Source organism: Vespa velutina, chromosome 10 (assembly GCF_912470025.1).
Source record: "Vespa velutina chromosome 10, iVesVel2.1, whole genome shotgun sequence".
Taxonomy (NCBI): Eukaryota; Metazoa; Arthropoda; class Insecta; order Hymenoptera; family Vespidae; genus Vespa; species Vespa velutina.
Window position 1 is genome coordinate 4,873,510 of NC_062197.1, and position 12,500 is coordinate 4,886,009.

The following is a 12,500-nucleotide window of genomic DNA, read 5'->3' on the forward strand; positions in this document are numbered from 1 at the left end:
ACTCGAGTCTCAATCGACTTTTCGCGAGGCGTCCTTGTCAAAGAAAGCAAAAGAAAGAAATATATATATATATATATATATATATATATATATACAGAGAAAGAGGAGGGGGGAGAGGAAGAGAGATTCAAAGAACATCAATAACGAAAAATTCGACGATAGCAATTGAAGAAATATAAAATAATACATGAATTACCTCTATACATGTTTTACACGTGTATTTACAAAAAAAAAAAAAAAAAGAAAAAGGACAAAAAAAATACTTCGAACAATTCTACATTACAATAAAATAAGAAATCTCTTTGGTATTTCATAGTGTCAGGGTGGCAGGTGTTGCTCGCATCGCTTGTCGTGTCCTTGGACGAATATGAAGGGCGATGCATGATAGTGGTAGCATGCTGTATTTCTTCCATAAAGCGGCCGTCGACGTCCGCCGCGCCATAGGGTCTAATACTCGCAGTGGGCGGCCATATTGGATCGTGATACGGGCCCGCAATTAAGGCCGAGTAGGCCACCCGGACGAAGGGAGAGCGCGATAAGCTCGGCCTCGCCGTGCTCGCCGCTAAGTCTCAGGGCTAAGCTTGACCTTCCCGAGACCCTCTTTCCTCTTTCTCTCTCTCTCTCTCTTTCTCTCTCTCTCTCTCTCTCTCTCTCTTTCTCTCCATCTCTCTCTATCTCTATCTCTTTTTCTTTCTCTTTCTTTTTCTTTTTCTTTCTCTTCCGTTCTCTTTCGTTCTCTTTCGTTCTTGCTCTCTACCTCTATGTATCTACCTTGCTCCGAAGCGCGCGCTCGAGGTTAGGTCACGATTAAGCGCTGATTGGGTGGGCCTAATAACCGGGGACCGTGTATATGCAGAACTTTCACCGAGGGAACGCCGAACTCGCACCGCTACCATCGTCGTTCTTAAAACAATAACTTATAGTTCGGTTCAATGAACTCTACCTTACCAATGATTTTATCAAAACTCGTTAAACGTTGATATATTATTTTTAAATAATTGTCATAGAGAAATTGAGAATAGATTGAGACATGCAATTAAATATTGTTATTATTATTTGATATTGAATGAATACATATAATATATATATATATATATATATATATATATATATATATAATGGAAGTAAATTTATTGTTTAATAATAGATATTTGTTAAATATATGTTAAATGTATTTAATAGATAGTTGGTTAATAATTTAGAAAAAAAAAAAAGAAGAAAATTCTACAGATTATACATATATATAATAGAACAAGCATGGCCAAAGTTAAAAAAAAAAAAAGAAAAAAAAAAAAACGGGCATTTTTGACAGACTCGAAATCGGTATAAGGGATCGAAGATATAATAGGTAGGACATCGACAAAGCTCACAGTCCTTCAAACCGTTGTCGCGAGCTACGATCAGATAAAGGAACGAGCCACTGGTATGCAAATCCTAAAGGAACTAATGAAGATTAAGAATAGCCGTGGTAAAAGAGTTCGCCTCATTTCTAAAACATCTTTCGTACGTTCCCTCAGAGCAATTCTACCTAAGGTCCTAACGAGTCATCCGATTCCAAACATTCCAACAAAAGTCTTGACTCTCCCTCTACGATAACGGCATTGTCCAATCTATTTAAAAATAACGTACTAAAAAGGGATTCGCCGACGGACCTCCTACGGCGAATTTCACTCCGCCAAAGTCTATTCACGGTCCGTCATCGCCTTCAGTCCGGGCCACCGAAGAAAGATATAGATATATAGACAGATAGAGAGAAAGAGAAAAGGGTCGAGCTACGGTAGCCAAGCGGAGGCAAAGATTACATCTTCCACGGTAGCGCCGCCATGAGAGATTCGTTTTAATAGCTTCTTGAATTTTTTCGGTCCGTTCAGAGAACTTCTCTTTCTCTCTCTCTCTCTTTCTCTCTCTGAACATATTTTTCTTTCTCCGTCCTTTTCGCGGAAGCCTCGCAAAGAGAGAAATTCTAAGGTGATATTTCACCGGCTCGCTCCAATCGACGTAAGTTCTTCATTCGTGAATGAAGAATCCTCCGAAAGATTTTTCGACTAATGAGGGTATCGTAAGAACGACTTCCTCTCTTTCCTCATTTCGCGAGTTAGGAAAAAAGAATCTCGAATATTCTGAATCTTCGTGTTTCATCTTTCTTATTCGTATTTTATAGCTCTCCCTTTTCTCGATATAATATATTTTTATCGAAAAGAAAATATATGATATAATCTTACGAAATTGATAACGCGATCGTTGTATGTGAAACGAAAGAAGAAGAAAAAAAAAGAGAGAGAGAGAGAGAGAGAGAGAGAAAGAAATAATGTCCTAAAAGTCGTACGAAACGTGCCGATTATATCCAGATCCCATCGTTTTATTTCTTACTTATTAACGAATCCAATTATTTTCGAGATAAGTTAAACGGTAATTTGGTAACACTTAAAACGCACAAAGTTTCGATTCCGAACCTGCTTCTCGCGATTCAATGGTAAAGAACCAATCAGTGGTGGAAAGGCAATAGATCGTTGGAACCTGATCAACTGACATATAAATACACGCTTCTCCCTCCCTCCCTCTCTCTCTCTTTCTCTCTCTATCTATCTTTCTCTCTCTCTCTCTCTCTCTCTCTCTCTCTCTCTCTCTCTCTCTCTCTCTCTCTCTCTGTTGTTCGACTTCATTATCTTCAAAGATATTTTATGCAAATACATTTAAAGCTCGCGTTCCTGAATATATTAGTTCCCTTCACGCGTGAGTGCTTCTTTCGATCATCCAAAAAATAAGAGGAACAAAAAAAAAATAGTGGAAAAAAAAATTAAAAGTAAAAATGATAAAAAAAAAAAAATATAAAGAAAAAAGAAAATAAAAGAACAAAAAAAAAAACAGGAGAAAACATTCTCGATGAAAATTTCTCCGTTGTAGATCTCTTCTCTCTCTCCCTCTCTCTCTCTCTCTCTCTCTTTCTCTTTCTCTCTTCTCTCTTCTCTCACTTCTCTCTCTCTCTCTCTCTCTCTCTCTCTTTTTCTTTCTTCTTAAAGATCGATAAATAAAATAATGGATAGAGGAGAGAAAATTGATTTATGATAGTTCGAATATCGCAAAAGAAACTGACGACGAACTTGCTCGTGTCTTCGTCGAACCGTTTAAATAATAAAGCGATTTCATTATCGCGCCGGTTAAATTTATTCGCGACGTTTCGACGAGAATGAAAGAAGGTAAGAGGAGAGGGTGGTGCCTGGCGGTGGTGATGGTATATCCTGAATAAAAAAGGAAGAAGCGATATAGAGAAGAAGAAGAAGAAGAAGAAGAAAAATAAGAAGAGGATGAGGATGAGGATGAGGATGAGAAGGTGGGTCCGGGACTTCGCTTTTCTTCCTTCTAAGCGGCGCTAAAACGTGGCGCGTTGAAAGGGTCCCTAAGGGCAGGACCCCGTGACTCTTCTTCCCCTCTCACACCGAAACAAACCACAGCCGAACTTATTTTCAACTCGTCTCATTCCCTCTTTTTATTCTTTTTCATCATCATCTTCTTCTTCTTCTTCTTCTTCTTCTTCTTCTTCTTCTTCTTCTTCTTCTTCTCCTCTTTCTTCATCCTCGATGGTGTGCGTGTATGCACTCGCGCTCGCGCGCGCGCGAGGTGATAAATCACCGCGCCATAAACAACCAATATTTCTCCTCGAATGTTTACCGAGTACGCTTTAAATGCCTTGTTAAAACAAACCTACGCCCGTGCGAGCCTGGACTGCGCCCTTTTTGCCCCTCTCGCTCATTCTCTCTCTCTCTCTCTCTCTCTCTCTCTCTCTCTGTCTTTCTTTCTCTTTCTTTCTTTCTTTTTTCTCTCATTCTTTCTTTCTCTCTCTCTCTCTCTCTCTCTCTCTCTCTCTCTCTTACTCTCTCTTTCTCTCTCTTTCTAGCAGTCCAATACTCGTTCCTCTCTCTTCCTCCTTTTTCTCACATCCTCCTTCTCTCTTTCGCATCGCGGCTACACCGACCGACGGGTATATATCACGATGCGGCATCGAAGTAAACTCCCTGACCCTTTCGCGAAAGCTTACGATACGGGAGAAAGAAGAAGAAGAAGAAGACGGAGAAGAAGAAGAAGAAGAAGAAGAAGAGAAAGAAAAAAAAAAAGAGACTTCGATACTCGACGTTGGGTGGGTGGAAGAGAAGGTGAGACCCTACTCGGCTTTATGGCTCACAATCGATTTCTCTCGTATTTCGTTATCTATCGTAATACTTTGTCGAGATATCTAGTTACTCTCGGATAAAAATTCTACGACGATCCATTTATTTCTTTTGTCTTAAACGCACGTCAATTTGATTATTTTATTGGTATGTGATAAAGGAAGGAAAAAAGAAAAAAAAAAAAAAAAAAAAAAAAAAAAAGAAAAAAAGAAAAAAAGAAAAATGGCAATAGATCGAAATAGTTAATCGACGTTACTTACTTATTGGTAATAAATAATTTATATAAAAAAAAAAAAAAAAAATATGTAGATACTATATATTTACGTAGCACGTAATATAAATACATATACAATTTCATTTGTATTTTAGTTTCCTCGAATAACAACGAAAGAAGTTATATAGGCGTTCTCGTATAAACAAACAAAATATACGTTCGAACTAAGTTCATCGTCGAGGACGTTGCCTATGATTCATGGAGACTCGTATCCCGTTCTACGTACTAACGCGCAACGCTCGAGTGCCTCCGTCCATACGAAGTGACGTATGTAAGTTATGACTAACTTGAAATATCTCCATCATAAAGTACCTACGTTCAGGAATGACGTGACATTTTTTTCGAATGTTCGAAATTAACACAATCGTAAAGCCGTAACGAAGTCTATAGTGAATGGATATTGTTGAGAAAGAAGAAAGCTTAGTGAGAGAGAAAGAGAAAGAGAGAGACAACTGAACGATATATAACTAATACGAAGGTTCAAGTACTATAATATTCTTATTGTTAGAGTAGATTTGTTCTATACTATTGTTTTGGAGAGAGAGAGAGTGAGAGAGTGAGAGAGAGAGAGAGAGAGAGAGAGAGAGAGAGATGACGATAAAGAAAGAAAATTGTACTGTGATTTATGAGAGTTTGAAAGAGTAAAGCCGGAGTTGTATTCTCTGTTGTCTATCGAAACATCGTTTTCGGTTTTCCCTTCGTCTTTGGTTTTAATTCTCCTAAGGTCAATCCTTAAACAGTTTTCTCGCATAAATCGAACTTGTATCGTTCGTGTAGAAAGGAATGACGACGTTCAGTCCATCTTATTCCGGATAAGTACGAAGCTCGTGGCGCGGAATTTAAATTGGATTTGTTTTTCGTTCCTGACGGACGAGCAGCCTCTCTCGAGAGCCTCTCTCTCTCTCTCTCTCTCTCTCTCTCTCTCTCTCTCTCTTTCTCACTTATTCATCGTTTCTCTCGATAGAGAAACGACATTGTACAGGTGGACTCCTTCGAAAGCGTCCTACAAAGTTAGAGAATATATATGATCGTTTATCGTTTATTTTTCCTCAAGAAAGAAGAAGAAGAAGAAGAAGAAGAAGAAAAAAAAATAAGAAAAAGAAAAAGAAAAAATAAAAAGAAAATACGAACGTGTACTATCTATCGAGTCTCGTAACTTTCATATTCTATGTCTTTCCCTCGATTTTTCGTAAAACCGACTCTCGAAAAGATTCATATACCTTTTTCGGCATCCTCTGAGGAAAGTCCAAAAGTTATAGGAAAAGGCGTGTTTTGGGCGTGGCTCGTAGCTCATCGTCCGATTGAGTTATAGCACGTTAAGAGGACCCAAAACCTGGGGACCGAGACGACGAAGCTCGATCTAAAACCGGCAGCCAAGAGCGAATCTCCCCCTTTCTTTTTCTTTTTATATTTTTTCTTTTTCTTTTTTTCTCTTTTTTTTTCCTCTCTTTTCTCTTTTTTGTTCTCTCCTCCCCTCTTACTCACTGTTCCTTTCTAAACATCGCAAAGGAAAGGGAAAAGGGCCAAAGGCGGGATGAAATTAGCGATGAACCTCGTGGCTACTCGTGACTGTACCCTGAAAGGTAGACGCAATAAGTAAACGAAGAAAAAAATAAAAGGAAAAATAAGAGTAAGAAGCAAAAAAAAAAGAAGAAGAAGAAGAAGAAGAATAAGAAGAATAAGAAGGAAAATAAGAAATGACTTTGCTCGACGGGACGATAGACGACAATTTTAAAATCGTCTATTCGTATCCTTACACGAGAAATGTAATTTATCTTAAGAACTATGAAAAGTAGTTTCATGGGAAAAAGAGAAAAACTTATATCGCTATTTCGCGATAGCAGACACGCTTGCCTTTTGCTATACTCATCCTTTCTCTCTATCTTTATCTCTCTTTCTCGCTCTCTCTCTCTCTCTCTCTCTCTCTCTCTTTCTCTCTCTCTCTCTCTCGTTCTTGGACGCGTGTGAGAGGAGGAGCTACGTAGTTGAACGCGGCGTTGCTTGAAAAACACCCTGTAGACACGGGGGACACGGTCACTGCCGGCTTATCAACCGATCGGAAGTAAATCTCTCGGGCGCTGTCAGGGAGCGTTCGACAGGCGCGATAGCGAATTAACTTGGAGGTAAATGGTGCCTCCTACGAGGAGATTCCAATTGACGAAATTTCTTCCAGGACATTCCGGATTTCGCGATAGGAAGGCCGGTCGTCCCTTCCCCCTTTCTCTCTATCTCTTTCTCTCTCTCTCTTTTTCTTTTTTCCTTCTCTCTCTCTCTCTCTCTCTCTCTCTCTCTCTTTCTCTCTGTACTTTCTGGAAGTCGAAAGAAAGGCTTCTCTCGGGAGAATCGCCATACATTCTTCTTCTTTTCCATCCTCTTAGATCCGTTTGGTACGATCGTCCGAGCAAAGTCTTTACCCTGCCAAATTCTCTTTTTCTCTTCCCTTTTACAAAGGGCAATTATATAGAGGATGAAAAAGTTGACTTTCTTCTTCGCGTACGTCCACTTTGACGCTTTTCCGTAGACATTATGTGAAAGCTGCCGCAAAAGAAGAGAGAGAGAGAGAGAGAGAGAGAAAGCGTAAGAATATGTAAGAGAGAGAGAGAAAGAGAGAGAGAGAGAGAGAAAGCGTAAGAATATGTAAGAGAGAGAGAGAAAGAGAGAGAGAGAATGAGAATGAGAGAGAATAATGTCGCGAGAGAGGGTAAAAGAAAAGAAATTCAATTTGCATCGGCCGCCATTCTTTAGGTCCTTTGAATTCCCGTCGCTATAGCGACCTTTGTCCGGATCGTGCCACAATGGCTACTATCCTCTCCCTTAACTCTCTCTCTCTCTCTCTCTCTCTCTCTTTCTTTCTATCTGTCTCTCTCTCTCTCTCTCTCTCTCTCTCTCTCTCTCTCTTTCTATCTGTATCTCTCTCTCTCTCTCTCTCTCTCTCTCTTTCTCTCTGCACTCTCTCTTCCTGGAGAGAAACCGTCGCAAACAAAGAATCCTCCCTACGCCCCCAGTGAGAAAAGGGCCAAAAAGACGAAAAAGGTCGATACACGAATAAGCGATGCGCAGCTCGGATAATCCGAGAAAAAAGACCGCGAAACGTGAACTCGCACTGCACCTCCATCTCCTCCTTTTCCTCTTTTTTCTCATCCTCTCCACTACCGTCCCCTATCGACGTACCTATGGTTAGAAGATAGGAAACTCTCGTATGTACACAGGGTGGATACCCCCAAAAAGTTCTCCTCTTTCGTTGAATCCCTTGGAGATATCGGGATTCATACTCGTAAATACTTCTGTTAAATAAAATTGCATTTGATGCGATACGATACGATGCGATGCAATGCGATGCGATGCAATGCAATGAATCGAAGTTGTTTCATTTTTTGCAAAGCTGCTCAAAAACTCACGAGTTTCGGTGAAATCTCATTCGATTCAGGTCGATGCTCGGACTTGATGTGATTGCATTGAAAAATTTGTTCTGCGGTACGTTCGCGAATGAAAGTCGATCGGCAAGTGACTCGTTAAAAAGGGAGAGAATCGGAAAGTTCGATATATATCGCCAACTTGTGGCAATCCTATCGATAACTCACCGACGAGTTTCTCTTCTCTCTTTTGTCTCTCTCTCTCTCTCTCTCTCTCTCTCTCTCTCTCGGTCTCTGTCTCTGTGTCCGATTATCGCGGTTCCATGTTAGGATTTACGCTCCCCACAAACCGTCCCCTCGATGCCACGCAACTATTGCGAAATATTCGACGGGTGGAGAAAGAGGAGAAAGAGGAGGAGGAGGAGGAGGAGGAGGAGAAGGAGGAGGAGGAGGAGGAGGAGGTAGAGAGAACAAGGAGGAGGAAAGAAGAGGAGACGGTCGAGGATGGCGAAGGGTGAATTCGTGGGGACAAAGGAAACAAAGCGAGCGGCGTGACTGTGATAGCCAATGGGAGTTCCGTGCGAGGGGACATCGGGACCGAATCAGTTTATGCGCGACAGGTTCTGGAAAGAGAGAAAAAGAGATGGAAATCGGGAGAGCGAAAAAGTAGAAAAAGAGAGAAAGAGTGGATAAGAGAAAGAGAGGTAAGGGCCAACCAGACCGTACAGTTTGCCAACTCTCCAACCTTCTGCTTCGCCGCCATGGAGAGACATTATTTACAACGGAGTCCGTGGTAGACAATGCCGAGATACCCGCGGCCATCTTTCCTTCCTTTTCTGTTCTCCATATGCAACAGCATCTGCTCCGGCCATCCCGTCGACCCTCTTCTCGTACCGAGGAATACAAGCGAGGAGTACCAACCGCGTACTACTACCTTTACCTCTATACTCTTACCTCTTTTCCCTTTTCTTCGAAAGAACCCTATCGCAATGTCGAGACATCGAAGGTAACCGCAAACGGTTACTAACATACGTAGTAGATACTCTCATCGCTATCATTATCATAAACTCGCGGACTGGTATCGAGACTAGCCATGAAAAGGGGAGAAAAGAGGATGTTCATGGGGATGTGTCGTACGTGGCCGTTTTATACCGGGTGTCAGAGCTCTTCTCCTCCTCGTAACTCCTTAGAAAACGGGTCGAACTCGTTGCGGAGAAGCGTAACCCAAATTCCATGGATACCGAGCCTCCTCCCTATGTCCTTTCAATTTCCGACGGATCAATCGAGCCCCTTCGAATAAAACTATAGGTACTTCTCTTGTATACCTACCTACTACCTATCCATCCTTCGCTTTCTCGTTTTTATATCGTTTTTACCATGACCGACATCATCGTTTTGCGAAACGTCTCTCAAGGGACGCCATCTTAGTTTCCTAAAGGAGACACTACCGGTGACAGCACGGCCCGATCTTAGCGCCTCCATTCACAGCAGATGTTGTCGATCTTTTCAATATTTTTTATCTTCTAGTGAAAGTCGCGAAAGCCAACGGATGCCTTTGCCGTCTTTCCCTCCTTTTTTTCTTCTTCTTCTTCTTCTTCTTTCTCTTTTCTTTTCTTTTGCGTATAAAGAATAATCGATAAGTATTCCTTATGAAAATTCATTGAAGGTTATAAAAGATTCATGAATAGAAAAGTATAGAGGATCGATCGATCAAAGTAGAAAGGCAAAGGCAGTCCTTCCACGTCTTTGAAATTCCGGCCATTTCAAGACGCTCGATAAAATGGACGAATCCTCGAGCCAGTCGTTCGTTTTTTCTTTTTTTTTTCTTTTTCCTTTTTTTTTCTTTTTTTTTTTTTTTTTTTTTATCTTACCGAACGACAACGACGACAAAAGCTGAAAGGGAAGAAAAGGGAAGGGAAGAGAAGGTATAAAATAAGAAAAAAAGGGACAAAACGAATAGACCTCTCGATGCTACGGAAGACAAATATACAAGATGGAGGCTATCGTTGTTGAATAATATTATTATATAATTATTACTTGGATAAATAATTAATTACCATTAAGAAAAAAAAAAAAAAAAAAAAAAAAAAAAAAAAAGAAAAAAAAAGAAAGAAAAAATGATATATTATGTGCTAAACCATTAGCACCGATAAAAACGAAAGTTACGCGTATAATTAACAATAAATTATTATTATTATGCAATCTTAATCTTTGAATCGCGAAAACAAGCGTAATAACATTCGAACACTGACGCAAATTAAAAGAGTAAATATCATATTATAGTTAACTCGAAACCGGTGGTAGGTCCACCGTTCGGTTCGGAGTTCAGTAGAAAAAGTGTATGGTGTAGGTTTTCTTGCCTTCGAATATACACGAATAACGCGTGCCTCTGTCACCCTCTCCGGCAGCCATCTGCCGTCGTGGCGAGGCCGTGTCCGGCAGCTTCCGCTGGGGCAAAGAGCGCAATCGAATCGAACGAGGAGTCTTATCTCGCGCGTCAAGGGCGACCAGGAGAAGGGAGAAAAAGAGAGAAAGAGAGAGAAAGAGAAAGAGGTGGCCCTTTGCTCGGTATATCGGCGGAAGCGTTGCGCGTCCATCCGCGCAATGGCGGTGGAGAGAAGTGCGCCGGTAGCAGCTGGCTCATTGCTGCCCTTCTTGTTCTTATTCCCTCTCTCTCTCTCTCTCTCTCTTCTTCTTCTTCACTATCTTTCTCTCTTTCTTTCTTTCTTAAGTGCGGACGTGCATACTTGTATACACGTAGGTACATACATACATGTATATACACATACATATATACATATAGAATCGCGACAAGGTGCGTGCGTATCCAGTTGGTAAAAGACGATCTCTGGAGCTTGGCCTGCAAGAGCAGCCGCCCCAATAAAAACTCTTCGAAGCTTCTCTCAGTCCACCTCGTCGTAGTCGTCGTCGTCGTCGTCGTCGTCGTCGTCGTCGTAGCCGTCGTTGTCTTCTTCGTTCTTCTCCTTCTCTATTTCTTCCTCGTCGTCGCCGTCGTCGTCGTCGTCGTTGTCGTCGTCGTCGTCGTCGTCGTCGTCGTCGTCGTCGTCGTAGCGAAGAGAAAACGAACGAAATCGTACGTCGCGTCGCGTTGAAAAGAGAGAGAGAAAGAGAGAGAGAGAGAGAGAGAGATACGAAGAACTATAAAGGTAGAAGAACGACTCTCTATCGTGTTCTCTCTTTCGCCCTCTTTTATTTGAGTATATGTACGTCTCTCTCTCTCTCTCTCTCTCTTTCTCTGTTTCTGTCTTTCTCTCACTCTTTCAAAAGGAGTCGGGCGCGGTCCACGTTCCACGACGTTTGACAGAACAAAAGACTATCGACCGAAGCTTGGTGGAGAAAGAGGAGAAAGATGAGGAGGAGGAGGAGGAGGAGGAGGAGGAGGAGGAGGAGGAGGAGGAGGAGTCCTTCTTCCTCTTCCCTCGAAAATAGCCTTCTACGACGACCCACCACCGACCGGCACCCTTCAACTATCGTCCTTCTTTTCTTTTCTCTCTCTCTCTCTCTCTCTCTCTCTCTCTTTCTCTTCCTTATAGACGCGCGCAAAGAGAGAAAGAGAGCGTGGAAAGAGATGGCTGATCTCGAACTACGAACGCCATACGTGCGCGAGCGAGCACTCCATCGCGTACAAATTACCGAAAATTGATCCACTTTTTTAATCTTGAACTCGCCTCGACACCGTTCCCACTCGCTGAAAAATCTTTCACGTCCTTCTTCATTTTTCTTTTTCTTTTCTCTTCTTTTAATTTCTTTTTTTAAATTTCTATAATTCTATTTTTGTTCGCTTTTATTCGTCCAGTTCCACCCCCATTTTGTGAATCGCTACCTGTCTTAATCGGTTAGGGACCTTTCAAATTGGATAACGTTGCCAGTTGATGATTTCGCGAGAGGCCCGATCTTAATGAAATACGAAGGAATCCAGATTTTCGTAAGAACGAAACCGTAAACAGATAACGGTCCTCCTTCCTTCGTGATCTTTCGAAGAATTCCCGTTCGTGTCAATAATCCGTTTATTGGCGCAAAAAGTTTATAACAAAAAGGGGACAACTACGTTCGGTGTCGTTCCAAGGAGAGTTATTCCTTTAGAAAGAAACAAAGAACGAGAGAGAGAGAGAGAGAGAGAGAGAGAGAGAGAAAGAGAAAGAAAAAGAAAGAAAGAGAGAGATCCGGTATTCCCGTTAATTATTATCGCTAAGAGAAAAAGTTCGAATCGATATCGAAGGGCAAATCATTTAACGAGAACGAAGAACATAAAGAGAACCGTAAATCTGACAAAGATAGCTGAAACGAGAAAGATGAAAAAAAAAAAAAAAAAAAAAAGAAAAAAAAACCAAAGAAAAAAGTGTACACATGTAAGCACGCGTAGTATTTTATGCTTAAACTAACGTACACGCGTACATACGTACACACGTATTTTATTTACTTATAGACATGAATGAAAATAGATACGAGACGAACCTTTTTTTTTTTTTTTCCACCGTATATAACTATAATACCTAACTAATATTTTAGCTCAGTCTTTAGATTTCTATTCTATCGACGACGTCGTTTTATCCGTCGTGTTTCTCATTAGATCCAAAAGTCCTTCGTTATCCGGGACAGTTGGACGCCCTCGCGTGCGATTTAACGACGCTTAGCTAATTAACGTAAAATTCAATCGGTCATGCAGCACGGCCTCTCCTCTTTTCT

General features: G+C 41.2%; 1 long non-coding RNA gene across 1 annotated transcript in view; it reads left to right on the forward strand.

The window, feature by feature from the left end:
• The first annotated feature begins 1,222 nt into the window (after positions 1 to 1,222).
• Positions 1,223 to 12,500, forward strand: part of LOC124952100 — a 25,383-nt gene continuing 14,105 nt past the window's right edge. The window contains exons 1-2 of the long non-coding RNA XR_007101820.1: positions 1,223 to 4,151; positions 4,536 to 4,711. This is a non-coding gene — a long non-coding RNA (uncharacterized LOC124952100). The remainder of the gene's footprint in view (positions 4,152 to 4,535; positions 4,712 to 12,500) is intronic.